Source organism: Echinops telfairi, unplaced genomic scaffold (assembly GCF_000313985.2).
Source record: "Echinops telfairi isolate 266 unplaced genomic scaffold, ASM31398v2 ScPeMD7_5592;HRSCAF=6446, whole genome shotgun sequence".
Lineage (NCBI taxonomy): Eukaryota > Metazoa > Chordata > Mammalia > Afrosoricida > Tenrecidae > Echinops > Echinops telfairi.
This window is the reverse complement of record NW_022109491.1, coordinates 21,155,667-21,176,732: the sequence shown is the minus strand read 5'-3', so window position 1 is coordinate 21,176,732 and position 21,066 is coordinate 21,155,667. Positions and strand designations below refer to the sequence as shown.

Below are 21,066 nucleotides of genomic sequence, written 5' to 3'. Positions count from 1 at the left end.
GTGATAGATCTCTCTATCCCTTCCCCTGTGTGTCTAGCCCACAGAGGGACTTCTCCCCTCACGCCTACCCCACCCCCGCCTCATATACATAGGAGTGATCTGACCTACTGCCTTGTCAGTGCCTGGGCTCGGTGCTGAAAACGCCTTCTGATTTTTCTGCAAAAACAACTTGGGAAGAAAACTGAGGAAAGGGTATGATGTTAGCACAGTGGGTTCCCTTGCTTTGAAAGGCTGAAAGACGAGGACTTATACTTTTTGAGCTGGACTCATGGTCTCAGGGGCTTTAGTATTATAATCTCAAAGGTACAGTTTGCTGTGTCATTGTCTCCCGAAGGGTGGGTTTACCTGTAGGAGGCTCAATAAAGAGTGTGCCTTCCCTCCTCTGTTCTTCCCCACCCACCGACTCGGACTGCTGCAGCTCGGCCTCGGAAACACTGACTTTGGCTACCCTGCCTCTCTCCCAGCTGGTGAGAGCTGGTGGGCTGTGTCTGAGGGCCAAGGCCTCACCCATGCCACCTAGACAGGATCCAGATGGCCGGTAATTCTTCCCCGAAATGTCTCTGGCTTCCTTGACTTTCTCTCATCCTTGTTGGAGGGATGCCAGCATTTCTGTGGAGATAAAAGAGATCAAAATGGGCAAGGGAGTTTTTTTCATGGACTTCATCACCTGGCTCTCACCTGGGCTAGAATCCAAAGTCTTTATTTTTGCCCCATTTCTCCCCCTCTCTACAAAGGCCCTTTCTTTTCTTTCCATTTTATTTATTTATTTGTTTGTTTATTTTAACGGTCCTTTCGATTCATCTCCTCATCTGGTTTTCCCTGTAATCCTGAGAAGTACGGCCAACCAACCTGTGGCCAACTCCCGCAACCCCATGTATGTGTGGCAGAGTTTCCACTTTATAGGGTTTTCATGGCTGATTCTTGGCAAGTAGACGGCCGGGCTTTTCTGCTGAGGTGTCTTTGGTGGACGTTTGGGTCAGCAGCCAAAAGCATGTTCGCTGTGACGCCACCCAAAGAGGTAAGCGAGAGGAGAGGGATCGTGCTCCTCACCTTATGAGGGTGCTAAGAGAGAAGGCAAGTGACTGCTCCAAGCCACACATGGAATGAACGCGCGGCAGGACAGAGCCAGAAGCTAGAAGCTAGTGTCTAGAAATCCTGACCCCTCTTTCCACTGACTACTGAATAATGCCTCACTTCCCCTTCTGCCTTTGAGGAGTCTCTAAATCCAGCCCCAGTCTACTGCTCTTGCCAATCTGGGTTGATGTGACAGGCTAACTTCTTTTTCTTCTTCTTCTTCTTTTCCTGACAAGGTGGACAAGCTTAGTTATTTGAGGAGAAGGCCCGCTGTTAAGTTGTAGGTTTGCTGCTCACAGAGTAGATTGGGAAACAGAGGCTAGGGTCAGCACAATGGCTGCAGCAGGGCAGCTAGAAAAGCAGGCTGGGAAAACGCCTGGGCTGGGCTGGAGGCCTTTTTCAACAGAAAATATGCAAGTATGTTTCCAAGTGGAACAGAGCTCACGGCATCTTTACATTTTGCCCCACTTCTCCCCCAGGAAAGTCTTCCCTGGAGCATGCTGGGCTTTCCCAGAATGGTGGCATCAAGGGCAGCCCAGAGGGCAGCCCGGCTACCTAAGAAGCATGAAGGGCTGCAACTCAGAGCTTGCTGAGAATGACTGGGAGTCTGGAATTAGGTCATGGTGATAGTTGTACAACTCTGTGAAACTATCAAAAAACCACTGAATTTTATACTTTAAAATGGTGCCTGTAGAGTATGTGAATTATATATCCAATGGGGGGAAAAAGGTGGGATAATTTGTTGAGTAAATATATAAATGCATTAGCCAGTACAACATCTTAGAAATTATAAAGCACATTCATGTGTTTGATCCTCACAGCAGTCCCGAGGAAGAGGGAGAGCAAGAAGAATGATGATCTCAGTTAACTCCTCAACAAACAGAGGCCCAGAACAATTCAGCGCTAGGCCAGGGCAGTTGAGTTAGAATTTTATCAAGTTGGAATCAATTTTCATAGCCATGCCTTTTAACCCTCAGTTCATGAGTGAACTTTACCCAAGTGTCTCTTCTGTGATTGTCCTCCTATTGAGGATGCTGATCACAGTAGCAGCATGCTAACATGGGAGACATCTCCCTGTGGGAGAGTTTGCTAAAGAACTAGACACTGATGATATGGTATAACTGATGCAGTGGGAGTGGGAGTTGGTAAGCTCAGGGATTGCAGGGACCAGGCCTGGAGAGAGCAGGGCAGACTGCCCAGGAGAATGGCAGTTGATTGGGTCTGGAAGGACATGGAACGTGGTCACAAGGAAGGGCAAAGTAAGCAGGGTAGATCGTCACAGGCCTGGTTTTAGATGTCCTTGACTCTTGTGCTAAGATTAAGGTTGACGCTGATTCATAGTGTTGGGTGGAGGAGGGCAAAGGGGGTGCCAGAAGGATTTTAAGAAGAGGAAGGCCTCGATTTGAGGCAGGCCTCCCTCAGCCCCGTTCTTCAGTGATCTGTGAGTAATCTAATTAGTAAGAGCTAAGAACCATTAAAGCTAATGGCCATTTATTGAATCCCTATTCTCTCCCAAGGAGCCTTGGTGGCACAGTGGTTAAGCGCTTGACTGCTAACTGAAAGGCTGGCAGTGCAAACCCACCAGTCACTCCACAGAAGAAAGATGTGGCTTCTGTGAAGAGTTACCGTGTATGAGGCAGCTCCACTCTGCTCACCATGAATCAGAATAACTCAGTGGCCATGGGTCTGGTTTTACTCTATGCCAGGCATGATTGTAAATGATTTATGCCAGTCTCATTTAATTTAATTTAATCCTCTTACTGACAGGTAAGAGTATCCTCCCCATTTGATATATAAGGAAACAGGCACAGAAAGATCACATAATTTACTTTGATGGACGTGAGATTCAAACTCAGAGGTTATGCTAAGTTTTTAACCACTGTGCTGCCTCCCTTTTCTCATCTGTCCCCAGGAATAATAATAGTCAACTTCTGTCCTGTAGGCTCTCATTAGGCTTAAACAAGGGTGCCTTAGACCAGGCCAAGGGATAAATCCCTTGCTATGTATGGTGTGGCTTATTATAAAAGAAGTTAGGGCTATCCTCTAAGTGGTCTGGCCAAGGAAGCAGAAATGGTGGTATCTTCCTTATCTTCTTTATTTTCCCCGTTGTTGGGAAAAGCAAGGAGTTAAGGTACCACGATGTTCTCCTCGGCTCTGTCTTGATCTACGGAAGTGCTGTTGCCTTGTAGGACTTGCTGTTGCCGACGGCTGGTTTCTTCATTTGGGAAACTAAGACCTAGATTGGAAAATGAATTGGCTTCAATTGTTGGCTGAAACAATGCAAGGGGAAAACGAGCCATACAGTGGGGACCGCATTATAAAACAAAGTGAATGCTACCTTATTCACATGTGTGTGTGTTCTGGCTGGGCCCAGGGAAAGGACCAGGTGTAGAGAACCAGGAATATGGAGTGACACATGCAGATCCCTTTTGCTCTCTGGGCCTCAGTTTCCCCATCTGGATCCAGTCTCTATCAGTTAAAACAGTTGTCATCAAGTCTACTTCAATGCATGTGTTAGAATATGTTGTGCCCCATAAGGTTTTCAGTGTTGACTTTTCAGAAATATTTCACCAGGCCTTTCTTCCAAGGCACCCATGAATGGCCAATCTCTATCTTCTTTTGAATTGCTGGTCTCCTATGGCCAGTGAGTTGAGTTACATGATTGTCTAGTTTTCCCAGGGTTCAGGTGCCTCATTTGTCAATGAGACACACACACAATCAATCAATGGATTCTATTCACCTTGAGGTTACTGGAAGGACCAGTGAAGTGAGGTTAGGGCTAACCCAGGGTTTTGGCAAGTGGGAAGTTACTGTGACAAGGTGGCCCCAATGGGCCGTGGCCCAGCAGTGACAGTGGGGGTGGTGCCGGATCTGGGCGAGGTTTCCTTCTACTGCGCAGAGGATTGCTCTGGGTTGGAGCTGAAGCCACAGCACCGAACAAGCAACCACACGAGACCATGACAGTGCTTACAGCAAAGGTTAGAGGGTTCAAGTGCGAGAAGGCTGGCAACAGGCACAGCCTGGGCCGGGTACAGAAGGCCATTATTGGGAATTCTTCTTGTGTCGTTGAGAACCAGAATGATGACAATCTATCTGTAGAGATTGGGATTCAGGAGGGGTCAGCCAAATCATGATGCTAGTGCGATGGTTGTTAATAAAGCTCATATTTGTTGGCACTTTGCAGTCCACACAGCATGTTCATCTCGATCCCTTGCTGCACTTGGCCTTCAGAGTACTCTTAAGGGAGGCAGGGGAGGAAGTCACCATCTCCATGTGCCCAGAAGCCTTCAGAGAGGAGAAATGACTCTTCCTTAGTGTCAGCTGAGGTCTTCACCCACATTGGGGAGCGGAACTCATGGCCAGACATGCCGTGGAGATCGGCCACTGTGTCTGGCAGCCTTGAAAAGGAAACAGGTGGGGGGAGGACTGTCCCTCGTTTTGATTTTCACGCCATAAGTGTGAGATTGAGTGGTTGACTACATGACAGAGTGGCTATTTGGGTGGCCTTGTGGAGTCTGTATGTTCAGTGTAGGGGGAGGAAGCCTGTCTCTCGCCCTTGGGCCCGGCAGTTCTGAAGCTCTGGGTAAACTGTCCCTGGTTATCCAAAACCACCTGGCTAGCTCCTGAGCTCTGGACAGCCAGAGCCATATTTGCTCTCATTTGTTCGCTGCTGCCCATTCCCCACCTCAGGGCTTCGACCTATAAATGGATTCTGCCTCCAGTCGCTCCTTCATGGAGTCTCAGATATTCAACACGTTTTTCACTGAGTTCCCACCAGGCACTGGGCGCCGAGCCAGGTGCTGAGATACAGAGGCAAACACAATAGGCGAGGACACGGTCGATACTGAATAGCAGATCTTCGTACCAGGCTCGGGCCGGGTGGCTCCCAGCGCGGCAGGGAGGAAGGCATCTCAGTTTCTCTGCGGACGCATGAGTTCGAATTGAGAAAGATGTTTCCCTGGTGGGAGGCAGCATGTGCTCGAGTAGTCCTGGGCTGGGCAGTTGGGTTGAGCTGTGGTCCCATCTCTGCTGATGCCTTCATATATACCCAGAGGCTGGTCTCTGCCTCCCTTAGGCTTCTTCCACCCTGTCTGCCCAAGGAAGGAATCACTTGAGCTCTGAGAAGAGCCTCTGTCACGTGCTCACATGAGCCTAGGCTGATGTCAAAAGCCCCTTCTCACCTAGCAGTTGGCTATTGTGTCTGGCAGCACTTAGGGGTGGTTTCAGAACCTGTCTCTGAGCACCAGGAATCAGTGGTGGAAGACTAGCAGGTCCCGCACACTCTAGCCTGGGCTGTTCTTGTTGGCCTGGAATCCATTTATAGCCTGGACTTCCCTGGATGATGGCACTAGTGCTGCTGGGAGAGGTTCCCACCAGACTGCCTCTGAAAAGGAAGCCATCCCCACTGGCAGGGACCTGCATGCTGGTGGGGGTAGCCTCTGTACTTTCCTTTGACCAGGGGGTGGAAAGAGCTGGGGGATAGGTGTGTGGGAACATATCTTCCAGGCCCTTGAATTATGGAGCGAGTAGTAAAGTCAAAGACCAAGGAGGGCAGGATAATTTCCCATCTCCTGAGGATCCCAGAACGAGGCTTGAGACACAGCTCCTCTGACCATCCGCTCAGTTGTATTGTGGGCTCAGCTATTTCGGGGGCCCTGGCCACTGAGGTGGGCTGGTGAAGGGCAGAGCACGTGTGTACGAGGGTGGTGGGGCTTGCTTCTGGCATCTGTGGTTGGGAAGTAATTGTATCTACATGTCCTTCTGCTCCTCCGCCTGCCCCTGGTCATACTTTTCAGATCACTTCCCTCTTCTCTTGCCTTAGTGACAATGACAGCTACGAGGCTGAGTCACTTGTTCAGAGGAGGCTTCAGGGAAGCCCAGGATAGGCTCCGGTGTCGATGGGAAACGGAGACTTGGTAAATCCTGGCTGTGTGGCCTGAGCTGTTAGGCCAAGGAGGCCCTTTCTGTGTCCCCTTGCCTCCAGCTCTGGGTGTCTGCAGCCTCACCTATGCCCCAGCCAGCTCTGGGCTCTGCCACTTAGCTCTGGCATAGGGACTGGCTTGGCAGGTTCCACCACATGTACGGCAGTGGGAGGGCTGGGTGCTGGCATGGACAGGCCCGAGGAGATAGTGTGGCCCTGTGCCCTATCCCTGCCCTCTCCCCCAAATCCCAGTCTCACCCACCTCTGCCCACTTTTCCCTCATTCTTAAGGGAGCTAGAAAGCATAAGCCTCTCAGACCACTCATCAGGATGAGTGGTCCCATATTAAGTATGCCACTCTGGGCAAGCCTCCCTTCATTCTTGGCCCTCAGCTTCTTCATCTGTGTGATGAGGCTTTGGACTCAGTGATCCTCAGAGCCCCACCTTCCATTATCCTAGTTCTCACTCTGCCACTTTCCTTGGGCAAGTCACAGAAGACCGCGGGCCTCCGATTTCTAGGGAATAAAATGAGGCCTCCCTCTTGTTTGGGACGCTTTGGCCCAGCTAGAAGCAATGAGGGCCCACGAGTCTGGGCTGACAGGAATGAGATAGTAGGTACCTTAGAACCTCACCACCTTACCGACAAGGCAAAGGGAAATGTTGAGGGGTCACGATCACCTTTGGCTGACACATCACAGGGGTAGGTTTGGTGAATGCATTCAGTCACTTGCAGTTAGTATAGGAAGTCATGCCACACAACTCTTGTGTGTGGAAGAAGTGTTTGTGATTTGTGTCTCCTGGGTGTTGTACTGAGTCCCGTCAGAAGGTGTCAAAATGTGCTTGGGATTAAAAAAAAAATCACTGAAATTCTCTATAGCACAATCTACTGATTCTATAGCCCAAACAGAGCCCCCACCAGCCTGTCTGCCTCCGCCCTTCTTTTGAAGACCGTGGAGACTGGTTTTTATTCTTTCTGACTTAGTCTAGCCTTAAACTCTAGAATTAAAAGGTTGTGAATAAAATGAAAAAAATAATAATAATGAGGGCCACACACCCATCGGTATAAGAAGAAAGAAAATGTTTCTAAGTCGATTATGGTATTGATTGCTCAACCTTCTTAATTTGACTGAACTATTGAATTGTGTCACTCTGAGAACTAAGGTGCGCCTGGCCCAAACCACGGTCTTTTCAGTGGCCTCATCGGCATGTAGAAGTTGGACACGGAATAAGGAAGTCCACAGGAGAATCGATGCCTTGGAGTTTGGGTGCTGGCAAAGAACACTGAAAAGTACCCTGGACTGCTAGGAGGACAAAAGGAACTGTTTTGGAAGAAGCAAAGCCAGAATGCTTCTGAGAGGCAGGGCTGGCAAGGCTTCCTCTGACATACTCTGGACGTGTCAGGAGAGACCAGTCTCTGGAGAAGGACAGCATGCTTGGTAAAGCGGAGGAGCAACGAAAGAGGGGAAGGCCCTCAAGGAGATGGATGGACACAGTGGCTGCATCAATGGGCTCAAGCCTAGGAACCACTGTGAGGATGATACAGGACCTGGTGGTGTTTCATTCTGTTGTGTATAGCGTCGCTATGGTTCAGAACTGACTTGATGGCACCTAACAATAACAACATTGAATTGCATGGTATGATAATTATAGCTCAATAAAGACAATTAAAAAAAAAAGACGGCCATGGCTCTTGCTTGCTTCCTGGGGTTGTTGCTAGGATCAGCTAACATCCTAGTTAATAACCAATCTTCATTGGAGTGTTTTCTCTCCATAGTGTGGGGTGCTCTGTTCTGCCCCAAGCAGGAGAGTTGATGCTTTCTGTAGCACCCCAGTATTTTCTCCCCACCGTAACCCTGAGTTCATACTTGCCTGAGAACCAGGCCTTCTGAGCTTGTCCATGAAGGAAGGAGAGCAAGGAGAATTCAGGGAAGAGAGAGGGGCTTCATGCTTGCAGCCTCTTCAACCTGACCTTCAGTCCAACCCAGGCACCAGTTCAGGAGGAGGGCCGGCAGGAAAGTTCCAGCCCTGCTGCAGCCCCTCTGTATGATGCTGGGCAACTTGTTTCCTGTCACAGGACCACACACAGTTTCCCTATCTAACAACCAAGCCTTTAGAGATCATATGTCCTCAAGAAATCTAAGTTCTGACACTGTGTTGATCAGAAGTTAGTCACTTTGCATACATTTTATGTATATATTATGTACATTATCTCTAGTCTCCAATCTCCCATCCACAAGGCAGCCAGAGGGGGTCCTTTGTATCACACCAATCTGAATGAGCTGGTCTCTGCCTCCCTTTCTCCAGCCACTCCCTCAGGTTCCATGGCCTTCAGCCACAGGAGTCTTCTTGTTTGTTGGACTTCTCCCCCACCTTTGCATGTGTTGTTGCTTCTGCTTAGAATCCCCTTTCCTGGCCTTTGGCAGCCTCGCATCCTTCTCCTTTGCCTTTCAGCTGAACGCAACTCCTTCTTGTGTCTTCCACCCTGTTGTTCTCCACCTCCATCTCCTGATACCTTCCTATTGCTTGTAAATTCATCTTTGTTTGTCATCTTCTTTCTGGCCTCCACAGTACACGGCACACAGTAGGTATTTGTTGGATGAATGAGTTGGAAGGAATGAAAGAGTGCTAGTTGAAGACATGGCTCTTTGTAAATACTCAGAAAATGGCAGCTTGTAGGGAGATTCAACATGGCCCCATGGGGAAGGGCCCCCCAGTTCACAATGGCTAAAGTACGAGTGGGTGCAAGGGGGCAATTAAGGTGGAAAAGAATCCCTGATACTTGGACAGAGAGTTTAGATGGCCTGAAATACAATGGTTGGAAGTCTTTGCTGGGTCATTCATTGTTACTCCAATGTTCTGCTACTGAGAAGTGAGCTCACACTCCCTCTACACGGAGCAGGGGTTGGTGTAGGAGCTGGGGTGGGGGAATGCAGAGAGATGCAGACCGGCCTTCTCAGGAGTCACTCTGGGAGGCAGGCCATTCCCACAAGCCTAGAAGGAAGGGACACAATTGGGAATGAGTTGTTTTCTTTGCAACCTCACCCTTCTCGGGGGACAGAGAATTGGGGCCACTTCAAAGTCGGAAGGTTTGAATTTATCATCTGGTTTCCGCCTCTTATCAACCATGTGACTTCTGGCAGGTTAATTCACACCTGTGTTCATCTTCATCTGTAAACAGGCTGCCATTAGGACTTGCCTCAGAGGATCTTAAAAGGAAACCAAACTCTACTCACCAGGGGGCCAAACTGAAAGTCTAAAGGTGTGACAGCATGGGGTGGGGGCACTGGGCCCCTCTGTCCCTGACTGCAGGAAGAGCAATGGTGGACTCCTAGGAGGTGCGCCCCTGCGTCAGGAATGCTGCAGAATAAGAGGGTGTAAGTGCAGTTAGGTAAGCAGGTCCCGGGATAAGGCTCCCTGAAAGAAAACAGGACTGGACTGATGACTATTTAATAGAGGAATACCTGTCTACCCTGGGTCAGGATAGCAGCCTTGGAACTATTTGTATGATCTTTTTTTCTTCTTCTTTTCCTTTGGTGTCTATTTAAGATAGGCAGGATAAGCAATCCCAAGGAGACAGTGAAGGGACCGTCGGTGGGGAGTGGGGGTGGGTGGGAGATGGGAAGGGAGGAGTCTAGGGAGGGTGAGCAGTGAGCCAATAAAGAGGGGACAGGGGAATAGCAAGGGTTCTAAAATTGACGTTGAGGAGGATATAGAGTTCCTGGTCATGTTTGATCAATTGAAATTTATCTGAGAGGAATTACTGAGAGGTGAACTATGGGTAAACATGATAGTGGGGCAGGAGGAAATAAGAAAGTAAAAATTATATATAGGTATAAATATAGATATATAAATATATAAAGATAAGTGTATTTGTCTATGTATGTATTTTTATGTAAATAAAACAAGGAAGCAGATGGGCTTTGGGCCTCTCCTTAAATCTTACTTCAGTACAAGAATGGTTTGTTCTAATAATGTGGCACTGTATGATACCACCTTCCCGACACTATTGCTGAAGACAAAATGGGTGCATAAGCAAATGTGGTGAAAAAAGCTGATGGTGCCCAGCTATTTCAAGACATAGCGTCTGGGGTTTTAAAGGCTTGAAGTTAAACAAGTGGCTATCTATCAAGGAAGCAACAAAGCCCACATGGCAGAAGCACACTAGCCTGTGTGATCATGAGGTGTTGACAGGATCAGGTATCAGGCATCGGAAGACCCAAAACAAACGATCACATTGATGCGAAAGAGGGAGGCTCAAGTGGAGATCCAAAGCCCACCTGTAGACAATTGGACATCCCTTCACAGAAGGGTCAACCAGGGTGCAGTATAGTACTGATGAAACACACAACATTCCTCTAATTCTTTAATTCAGCTACACCAGAACAAATATACTGGTACAAATAAGAGCTCTCGACACATGAACTCCAGGAGAGCTAAATCCCTCAGGAATAGTAATGGGAGTAGCAATACCAGGAGGACAAGGGGAAGGTGGGTGGAGAAAGGGGGAACTGATAGCATTAACCAATGTGGAAGAAGCACACCAGCCATGTGATCATGAGGTGTCAATGGGGATAGGTATCAGAAGTTCAAAAACAAGCAATCAAATTGGCGGGAAGGAGCATGGACAAAGTGGAGACCCAAAACCCACCTGTAATATAATTGGACAGTCCCTCACTGAAGGGCCATACAGAAGGGAGGGGTATAACACTGATGAAACACATAACTATCCTCTAGTTCTTTAATATTTCCTCCCCTTACTACTATGGCCTTTGTTTTACCTCATACATCTTGTTAGGCCTGCGTGTGTTCATTTGTATAATTAAGAGCATTTGATGCATGAAAGCCAAGATAGATAACCCTTCAGAAATAGTAATGGGAGTAATGATTTCCTGAGTGTATGGGAAGAGGGAGGGTGGGGGGGCTAGGAAGGAGGAGCTGCTAGCAATGATGACTGTATAGCCCCACTGGAGGGGAATGAATAACAGAAGTGCAGGTGAACAGATACATTGACTGGTATATTGTATGGCAAATAATAATAATAAGCTATACTATAATAATAAGGGTTCCTGTGGGGTAGGGTGGGGAAGGTGGGAGATAAAAGGGAGCTGATATCAAAGAGTTCAAGAAGAAAGAAAATGTTCTGAAACTGACTGTGGCAGCAATTGTAAAATGATGCTTGATCTAACTGAATTATGGAGTGTTATAATATCTGTAGGAGCTCCCAATAAAATGGTTTTTTTTTTTAAAGGTATAACTGCTAAAAAAGAAAACTAAACTCATTGTCATCAGGTTGAGTCTAATGCATACAACCCTATAGGACAGAGTAAAACTTCCCATAGGTTTTCCCAGGCTGAAATCTTTACAAAAGCAGACTGCAAAACTGACCTTCTAATTGGCACCAAGGGCTAAACTACTGTGTCACTGGGTCTTATTAAAAAAACCCCAAACCCCTCAAACTCACAGGTACAATTGCCCCCGTGGTTTCTGAGGCAGCAGTTCTTTAGGGGAGTAGAAAACCCATGTTTCTCCTGCAGAGTATCTGGTGGTTTCAAACTGCTGAGCAATGCTTAGTCAATGCTAGCAATCCAAAGCTTAACTACTAGGGTCTTATAAACAACTCACTGCCATCAAGTGGATACCAACCCATAGAGACCCTAGAGAACAAGGTAGAACCGTCCCTGTGCGTTTCTGAGACTAACTCTTTACTGGGGGAGAAAGCCTCATCTTTCTCCCTTGGAGAAACTGCGGAGTTTGCGGTTAGCCATCCAATGTGTAACCATGACACCACCAGGGTCTCACAGCGAGGATCAACCCAGCTGTGCAGATGAAGGGTTTAGCAGAGTACCAGGCACATACAGAGCACTCACTCATGGGAACTGTTACCCTTCATTCAGAAGTCGTGGATCCAGAAGGAGCATTCCAGGCAGCAAGCACAAGTGTCGAGAACAGTTTAGAGGCATGAAACAGAAGGGGGCGTTCTATGGGCTGTCTGTTGGGGATCCCAGAAAAAGAAAGCAGAGCAGCAGGTGAGTTCAGATCCCTCAGCAAGTGTGTGTTGGTGCTAAGGGTTGCTATGGGGTGTTAGGTTAGAAATAAGGGGATCCAGTTTCTGGCAGTGGGAAGGATGGGTCAGGAGGACAAGGCTGGAGCCCAGCAGGCCAGTGGAGATGCTGTTGGTGTGACCGGTGAGAAGTGATGCATCTAAGGTTAGCCACAGTGAAGGAAAGGCAAGAATGAGCAGAGGGATGTCAGGGCTTCCATTGGGTGGGTGTGGGAGAGTGGGGTGAGAAGGAACAGGAATTTGGGGGTGACACAGGGTTTCTCAGCTGAGTGGCTGAAGGGATTACAGAGTCATAAGTGTGGAGAATGTATGTGGGTTGTGATGCCAACAACTTGAGTTCTCAGGAAATTGAGAGGCATCCTGAGATCCCTGCCTTTGGCTCGATGCTTGGGAGGGAAAATCTTTCTAAAGTCTCTGAATGATTGACTCCTTCCTAATGATGAGACAGTCCCAGATGGCCACATTGTGCCCACCTCTTCCCCATCAGATTAGGGACTGGATTTGAAGGAAGAGGAGGTAGTGGCCAGGGCTGCAGGGGCCAAAGCTAGGGATCCTATTTGGAAGCAGTTTCTCAGCATCCATCAGTTGATTTGTGATTTTTTTTCACTCCTTTTCCTCAAAGTGGGCAGAGTCATTTTCAGTCCGTGGGATGTTCTGTGTATTCTAGGGCACTGGACTGGAGCTGGGCAGCTTTTCCAATGTAAGATTCTGCCCCCATCTCTCTCTGGCCTCTCTCTCTCTCTCTCTCTCTCTCTCTCTTTTTTTAATGAGTGTGGACTGGGAGTTGTTATTCCAAAGAAGCATGGGTCTTAGATTACCCAGTCCAACCCCTCCACTTGGAGAAAATGAGGTCCCAAGAGAGAGGGGATGAGACTTGTCCAAGGTCCAGTTGTACATTAATGTCAGAGCTAGGCCTGGATCCAGGCCCCTGATGTGCAGCTGCAAGCTCCCCTGTGGGTCTGTGGCTGACACTCTCCCCGCTGCTTTTGTGGGAGGGGGAGTTGGAGGTGGTGCACTGATGGACATTCAGTCCATCACAGAGCCACATACCTGGATGTCCATAGACCCCCAACTTGGAGGTCCACCCATATCTCTTCTCCCTATCAAAGATGAGCCCACAGACATGAGTGGGGGCTGGGGGCTAAAATGGAAGCAACTGCATCGGTTCCTCTCTTGGTGAAGAGAGAGGAGAGCCCTGTGTGGATGGGCTGAGATACAGTCCACATCTAGCTCCAGTCGATTGCTGCGCTCAAGAGAAGCCTTTGTCTGCGTTGCCAGGGGAACAAAGTTTCTGCCTCCTTTCCAGGCTCTGATTGGCTTCCAGTGGAGCTTGAGCTTTGGTGAATGGAAAAGCCTGTTTCTGCCTACATCTTCCGTGATGTGAGAGGCTAGACTGAAGCGGGGAGCCCCTCAAAATACAGGTTTCTGGGCTCAACTTTCTCAACTAGACAGTAGCTGACTCCTCTTGTCATTCATTCCAGGCATGGTTTGCTCCCGGCCCTTCCTTCTTCGAAGTGCAGGAAAGCTGACCCAAGGGTCAGGGACTTGCATTCGAATTCTGGCACAGCTCCCTCGCCCTCGGCCTCCAGGAGGTCCCTTTCCATCCTTGGGCCTCAGCTTCTCCTTTTGTAAAAAAAAAAAAAAGGAATTGGGGTAACTCTGGTCTTTCTGCCCTGACTTCCTTGACCACCCAGCTCTCAGGCTGCCTCCTGACCTTTTAGAGCCCTCATCTGAGCCCATTGCTCCACTGAGCATGCTGTCTCATGGTTCCCCTGTAAGGTGCAGGTCAGGAGCGGGGCTGCAACCAGCTCTTAGAATTATTTTCTGTTTGCATACCCCCCCTCAAACCTGTTCTAGAAGCTCTACATTCTTATTCTCATCCTGTGCACCTGGAACCAGGTTCAGGATTTGAAACAAAGGAGTAAGGATTTCTACTGCAGGGTCAGGCTGGGGCAGCCTGCAGAGTAGAGCATGCTGGGATGGGTGTGGGCCATGAGGAGAGCCCAGGAACCCTGTGGTCCTGAGGGGCCACATATGATGGCTAGGTGACCTTGGGAGTGTGGCTCAGCTTCCGTTTCCACATCTATAACACAGGAATCATAATGCCACCTCATGGGGTTTTTGCAAAGGTTGAATGGGATGACACCCCTTGATGTCTACAGGCAACATCAAGTCCCCTTCCCCTTCACCCCTTTAAAGGGGGGTGGGGAGCGATATGGAGGAATGTCTTGATTAAGGAGGGGTGCAAGGCTTCGGAACTTGTGGGCCGCTGGTGGGCCTTAGAAATGGCTCATTCCTGACAGGACCAAAAAGCAAGGAGAAGAAAGTGCTGCTTTGGGCAGGTCATGTTTGAATGGGGGAGGCCGTGTGTCAGAGCTAATGTTTGAATAACACTTTTAAGATCCTCCAGGGACCTCGAATGAGGATTTTTCAGATGAGCTGAAAGTGGAGCAAAGTAATGAGGCTGAGCTCACTGGCAGGAAAGTGGGCGGCCTAATTGATACTGGCCATGTCGGTGCGAGCACGCTCAAACCACAGAGGGCTCCGGAGAATGGCCTTACATTTGGGGTGGCAGTTGTCTGAGGCTCCGGGGACGAGGGGGAACATCTGGCAGTGATTCAGCCTGGCTTTCTTGTTGACTCACTAGACCATGGGTCACAGGTAGCATCTTAGGTTATTGTCCTCCAGCACTTGGTTTAACCGTAATCTGGCCTCCCTCACTTCTGGGCTCTAAACGCCACAGCTTGGACTTAGCCCCTGGGTGTGGTAAGGGGCAGGGATAGAGCATTGCCCTGGGTCCTGAGTTGCTGGGGGACCGTCTCTCCTTTGCTTGGCATTGCTTGGGGTCATTGATGAGATGGGTGAAAAGAGGGCAGGAGAGAGGAGGAGAAGAAGAGAGGCTGGTAGGTCCATATGTGGGTGGGGGAATATGTGTCTCTAGTGAGTGGGAAAATGATTCTGGGCCTGCTCGAGTGAGCGCTTAATCAAGGAGGCATAGACTCTTAAGAGACAGATTGCAAAGTAGCTGAGGGTTGGGACTCGGAAGAAAGCTAGCGTGTGTGTGTGTGTGTGCGCGCGCATGTGTGACACGTGGCTCCCTGTGAAAACACAGAAAGTAGAATTGGTGTGTTGTTAAGAGCCGGAAGAGTAATGAACACACTAGAAAATTCGACCCAGACCCTGGTACATGAAGCCCGCTCACATTGGCCTGGCCCGGGCCCTAGGGGGGTAGGTAGTTGTGGGTGCTTTATTGCTCCTCTGAGGGGCTTGGTTTGCATCTTAAGTGCTAGTCCTGCATACACAGATAGGGGCACACTTTCTGGCTTCTCAGTGGGGAGTGCGTCCATCCCTGGATCTTTCTGGTGTGCACGAGGAACGCAGGCAGGGGCAGGGGAGCAGGGCCACGCGGCCCTCGGCTCTTGCCTTTGCCTCCATGACACCTGGCCCTAGCTCCTCTTTGCCAGCTCTCCTTTGACTCCCTTCCTTCTCAGGGCGTCAGTTCCTCCAGGCTTTGTTGAGATGCTTTATTTGTTTTCATTATAAAAGTAGTACAGAGATTTAGAAACACAGGAGGGAAAAAACGGCCCCTGCGTATTGTTGGGCATTTGCCGTGTTTCTGTCCAGCGTTTCTTCATGGGCTAGCTTCCTCCGGAGTGCATCTTGGGCACTTCCCCGTTTTCCACTCCCCAGTGTGGCTGAAGTTGTCTTCTCTCTTGGTCCAAAGGGCCCCATGAAATACACCCCTGACCGACTCCTTGTTCTATTGACAGACCAGGTTGTGCTGTTAGGGATGATTTTTTCTATGTCTTAGAGTGGTGGTGAGGCATCCCTCGAAGGGGATTCCTGGGGCCAAGCCTGCAGGGGGTGCGTTCAGGCATTCGGTCCATCTTGCCGAGTTGCTGTGTCATCTGAAACCCCAAAGTCCAGAGGAGAGCAGGCAGGAGTTGTTGGTTTCTCTCAGTCTGCGGAGTCTATTTCTGTTGTCTCAGGACCCTCCTCTCATCAAGTCCTCCCCACCCGCCCCCCACTCTAAAATGGGCCATGAGAAAGGATGGTGGAGTGAGGCTGCCTGGGTCCGAGGGGGCTCAGCTATTAACCTCCTTAAACGTCTTTCCTCAGCTGTAAAATGGGCATCAGGAGCATGTGCTACTTCACAGGGCTGCTAGGAAGTTTCATCATCTGTGAAAAGGTGTAAGAAGTGTTTAAACACCCAAGACCAGCACTTGAGACAGGTTGCACTGTGATGACAATGGGGAGGCCTAGAGAGAAGAGGAGGCTGGTCTGTGATCACTGAGTCACTAGGTCCTAGTGACTCCGGAGCTGAGCTAAAGCCAGAACCCAGAGTTCCCAGCCTTAGATCAGCGGTTCGCAGCCTGTGGGCGGCGACCCCTTTGGGGTTCAAACGACCCTTTCACAGGGGTCGCCCGATCCATAACAGTAGCAAAATGACAGTGATGAAGTAGCAATGAAAATAATGTTATGGTTGGGGGGTCACCATGACATGAGGAACTGTATGAGAGGGTCTCGGCATTCGGAAGTTTGAGAACCACTGCTCTCGATAGTTCCTTTCCCCATGCTAGGCTACCTCTGGGAATGGTATGGCTTATGGGAGTGGGGTCCCTAAGTTAGATAACATGATGGAGGGGCCAAGTCACTGGAATACAGCTGTTAGCGATGGGCCTCACCCATCATTTCCCTCTCGTTGTTGTCAAGTCCATTCTGACTCACAGTGGCCCTCTCAAACAGTGTAAAACTGCCCCCTTGGGTTTCTGAGCGTGTAACTCTTTATGGGAGTAGAAAGCCTCCTCTTTCGCCGGAGGGGTGGCTGATGGTTTCCAGTTGCTGACCTTATGATTAGCACTCCAGTGCATCATGCACTATGCCACAGGGGTTTTTCTTTTCTTTCTTTTTCTCCGAGTGCTGTCCCTCCTGAGGTCTCTTTCTGGGTTAGCGTTTGGGTACTCAGCCCAGCCCTCTTCCCCAGAGATACATTCAGAGTCTGCTCCAGCCCCCAGGGGTCTCCCTGCAAGTCCCTCGAGAAAGGAGTTTCATCTGGGGTTTTGATTCTGGAGAGAAAGATGAGCTCCAAGGTTTCTTCCCGTCGTGGTCCTGCTAGTTGACTATAGTTGCTGGAACAAATGACCACAGCCTTAGTGATTTAAAATGACAAGGATTTATTATCTTAAATTTCTAGAGGTCAGAAGTCTAGAAATAAGTCTTCTAGAGCCAAAATGAAGGTGTTGGCCGAGCTGCGTTCCTTTGGAGGCTCTAGGGGTGAATCCGTACCCTTGCCTTTCCCAGCTTCTAGAAGCTGCCCACATTACTTGGCTCCTGGCCCTTTCCCAGAAATGACACACTCCAGCCTTGCTCCAGTCCTCACTTCTCTGCTTCTCTGATGCTCACTCTCTCTTTCATTTTAAAGGGCCCTGTGTCGACGGTGAACCCAGCCAGGGGATCCAGGCGAATCTTCCCATCCCAGAGCCCTTCATCTAATTGCATGCACCAAGTAAGTTCCTTTTGCCACAAAGCAACATAGTCCCAGGTTCTGAGGACTGGGGTGTAGACGTCTTTGGTGGGGAGGCAGGGTAGGTGACCAAGGCCAAGGCTTTCCATGAGTGGGTTCCCATACTGCTGGAATTGTGCTGCCAATGTCCAAGATGGAGGCAAGGCTCCGGAAACCCAGCCTTAAGGTGCTGTGCTTACAGACAGACATAAGTATCATCAGATTCTCCATGCTGGGGGGCTTGAAGGAGGAGAGTGCAACAAAGGGGTTTTAAATCAGAGACCAAAACCTCTGGCCTTCAGTGTTAGGACTGGTAGGTGTGGGACCCCCTGTACGGCCCTGCCGCAGAAAACCAAGCAGTCCTCTTCGTACCCAACCATAACTACTGTGTGTGTACAGAAATGCGTGTTCGATATGTGTGCATTCAGGAGCCCTGGTGGTGTTGTGGTTACGCATTGGGCGGTGATCGTGTGGGTGGCGGTTCAAAACCACCAGCAGATCCACAGGAGAAAGAAGCCCACAGGGGGTGGCCATACGATGGCAGTGAGTTTGTTATGGGTGCGCTCATCAGCATCCTACACGAATACTCTTGGAGGGGCCAAGGAACAACTCTTAAAACAGGCCTTTCTGTTCTTGTTCCGAGCAAAATAATTACACAAGTGACTAATTTTATCCCTAATCCCGTAATTACTTTATTATGTAGCTGGTGAGAGGGCCCTGAGCTGTGCCTACGCTGTCACTTTGGCTGCTGGCCCAGTTGGTCTTGTCAGTTGGCATGGCACTCTGCCCTGCTTCTGGCCTGGGCAACCTTGATAGCCAGATTGCTCTAATTCCACTCTGGCCTTGACCAGCTACACTGTGGCATTTGGGTGTGAAAGACCATCTTCCTTGGTTAATCCATGCACAAACACAACTGTCTGGAGAGCAAGGGTCTATGCTTCTGGAATTAAGTCAGAAAGGATCAAGAGATTTGGGTTCTAATTCAACTCTTTCAACTTGCTCCCTAACTTTCAGCAAGCCACTTCCCTCCGGGCCTCAGTTCCCTTACCTGTAAAATGGGGCCCTAGCCAGCATGAGCCTTCCATGATTCTCTGAGGGGAGCTTTGAGACAGAGGTAATTTCTTGCCACTTGCTGGCAACATACCCCATGCATAGCATGAAGATAAGAGTAATAACACATTGAGAAACAACAGTTTTATTATTGAGTGCTTGACATGTTGATGGGTTTTTCATTCCATCCTCAGATGACTCTGTGGCATAGGTTTTGCCGAGGTCAAGCTGTGATTGGTAAAATGAGCCATTCGACAGGAAGTGGCACTGGGACTAAAACTCAAGCTCTTAGCCTCTGCCCTCCACTGTTTTCTAGTGTGTAAACAAATAAAAGGGTAGGGATTTGAACCCAAGCCTGCCTGATCCCAGTCTTGGCCTGCCTCCCAAATCAGGCTTGCAATTTGAATATGTATATTTAAATTTGACATAACAAAAAATAACCCCTTCCCCGCCCCAAAATCTCTGCGTAACTCATAAGGACCCTTTAGGACAGAGTAGAACTCCTGTGGGATTCTGAGGCTGGTAATCTTTTTATTTTAATCATTTCATTGGGGGCTTGTACAACTTTTATCGCAATCCATACATCCATCCCTTGCGTCAAGCACATTTGTACATTTCTTGCCCTCATCATTCTCAAAACATTTGCTTTCTACTTGAGCCCTCGGTATCAGCTCCTCATCCTCACCCCTCGTGAACTGTTGATAATTTATAAATTATTATTTTTTCATGTCTTGCACTGACAAATGCCTCCCTTCAGCCACTTTTCTGTTGTGTCCCCCCCAGGGAGAGGGTTAGATGTAGATCATTGTGATTGGTTTCCCCTTTCTACCCCCACCTTTCCCTTACCCTCCTGGCAATGCTACTTTCATTATTTACCCTGAGGGGTTTTTCTGTCCTGGATTCCCTGTGTTTCCAGCTCTTATCTGTACCAGTGTACATCCTGTGGTCTAGCCGGATTTGTAAGGTAGAATTGGAATCATGATAGTGTGGGGGGGGAGCATTAAAAAACTAGAGGAAAGTTATATGTTTCATCAGTGCTATACTTCAGCCTGACTGGCTCATCTCCTCCCCACGACCCTTCTGTAAAGGGATGTCCAGTTGCCTACAGATGGGCTTTGGGTCCCCAATCTGCACTCCCCTTAATTTACAATGATATGATATTTTGTTCTTTGATGCCTGATACCTGATCCTATCGACACCTCATGATCACACAGGCTGGAGTGCTTCTTCCACGTGGGCTTTGTTGCTTCTCAGCTAGATGGCTGCTTATTTATCTTCAAGCCTTTAAGACCCCAGACACTATATCTTTTGATAGCTGGGCACCATCAACTTTCTTCAACACATTTACTTATGCACTTGCTTTGTCTTCAGCGATTGTGTCAGGAAGGTGAGCATCATGGAATGCCAATTTAATAGAACAAAGTGTTCTTGCATTGAGGGAGTACTTGAGTAGAGGCCCAATGTCCATCTGCTACCTTAGTACTAAACCTATAAATATATGCACATAGATCTATTTCCCCATCGTCACAAATATATTTACATATATACATGCCTGTATTTAGACCTCTATAAGTGTCCTTTATCTCCTAGTTCTTTCCTGTATTTCCTTTTACTTTTCTCTTGTCCTGTTATCATGTCCAGCCTTCATTTGGGTTTCAGAAATTCCTCAGTTACATTACCCTTGATCAAGCCTTACCAGGCCTCCTATACCATCCTCACCATCAATTTTGGTTCACTTGTTCCCTTGTCCCTGGGTTTGTTAACACTACGTCCTTTCCCCATGGAACCATTGGTCCATTGTTTTCTCCTCCAGATTGTTTATCCTGAGTGTCATCTAGATAGACCTGCAGAAGTAATAATATGCACAAAAAAGACAGAGCAAAACAAAGCAATACAAGAAAAGAAAAGAAAACAAAAACAAAACAAATTACCCCCCCAAAAAGCCTATAAATAGTTCAAGGTCTGTTTGTTGACCTTTAGGAGTGTTTTCTGGTGGAGTCTGGTGGGGTGCCGTGCCCTGGCCCCAAAGTCTATTTTTGGTATTCCCTGGGGACTTTTTCCCTCTGTTCCCCTTGCTATTCTGTTGCACTCCCTTAATGTTTCGCCTCGGTGTGGTGGGGTTAGATTGGGCGTAATTCTCACACTGCGTCTCCAATGTTGTCCCCCGTAATGCTATGGGTCAGAGGCTGTTAATCTTTATGGGAGCAGAAAGCCTCATTTTTCTCCCAAGAAGCAGTTGGTGGGTTTGAACTACTAACCTTAGAGCTTAACAGCTCACTAGGGCTCCTTTATGAAAAAAAATGGAGATGATATATGAATCAGAAACTCCAATAGCCCAGTTAGGAGAGTTAGGTCCCTACTTATCTCATCTTCATTTTTCTCATTGATAAAATGAGTGGTGGGACCAGATGGTCTCTGAGTTCTAGGTTACCCTCTGCAGTTTTAGGTTACCTGTCCA

At 48.6% G+C, this 21,066-nt stretch overlaps 1 protein-coding gene across 11 annotated transcripts in view; it reads left to right on the top strand.

Annotated features, from left to right (window-relative positions):
* EPB41L1 (erythrocyte membrane protein band 4.1 like 1) overlaps positions 1–21,066 on the top strand; it is a 162,555-nt gene that overhangs the window by 25,391 nt on the left and 116,098 nt on the right. For all 11 annotated transcript variants that reach the window (XM_045295224.1, XM_045295221.1, XM_045295222.1 and 8 more), the window contains exon 3: positions 17,478–17,561. The gene's annotated coding sequence lies outside the window, so the exon portion shown is untranslated. The remainder of the gene's footprint in view (positions 1–17,477; positions 17,562–21,066) is intronic.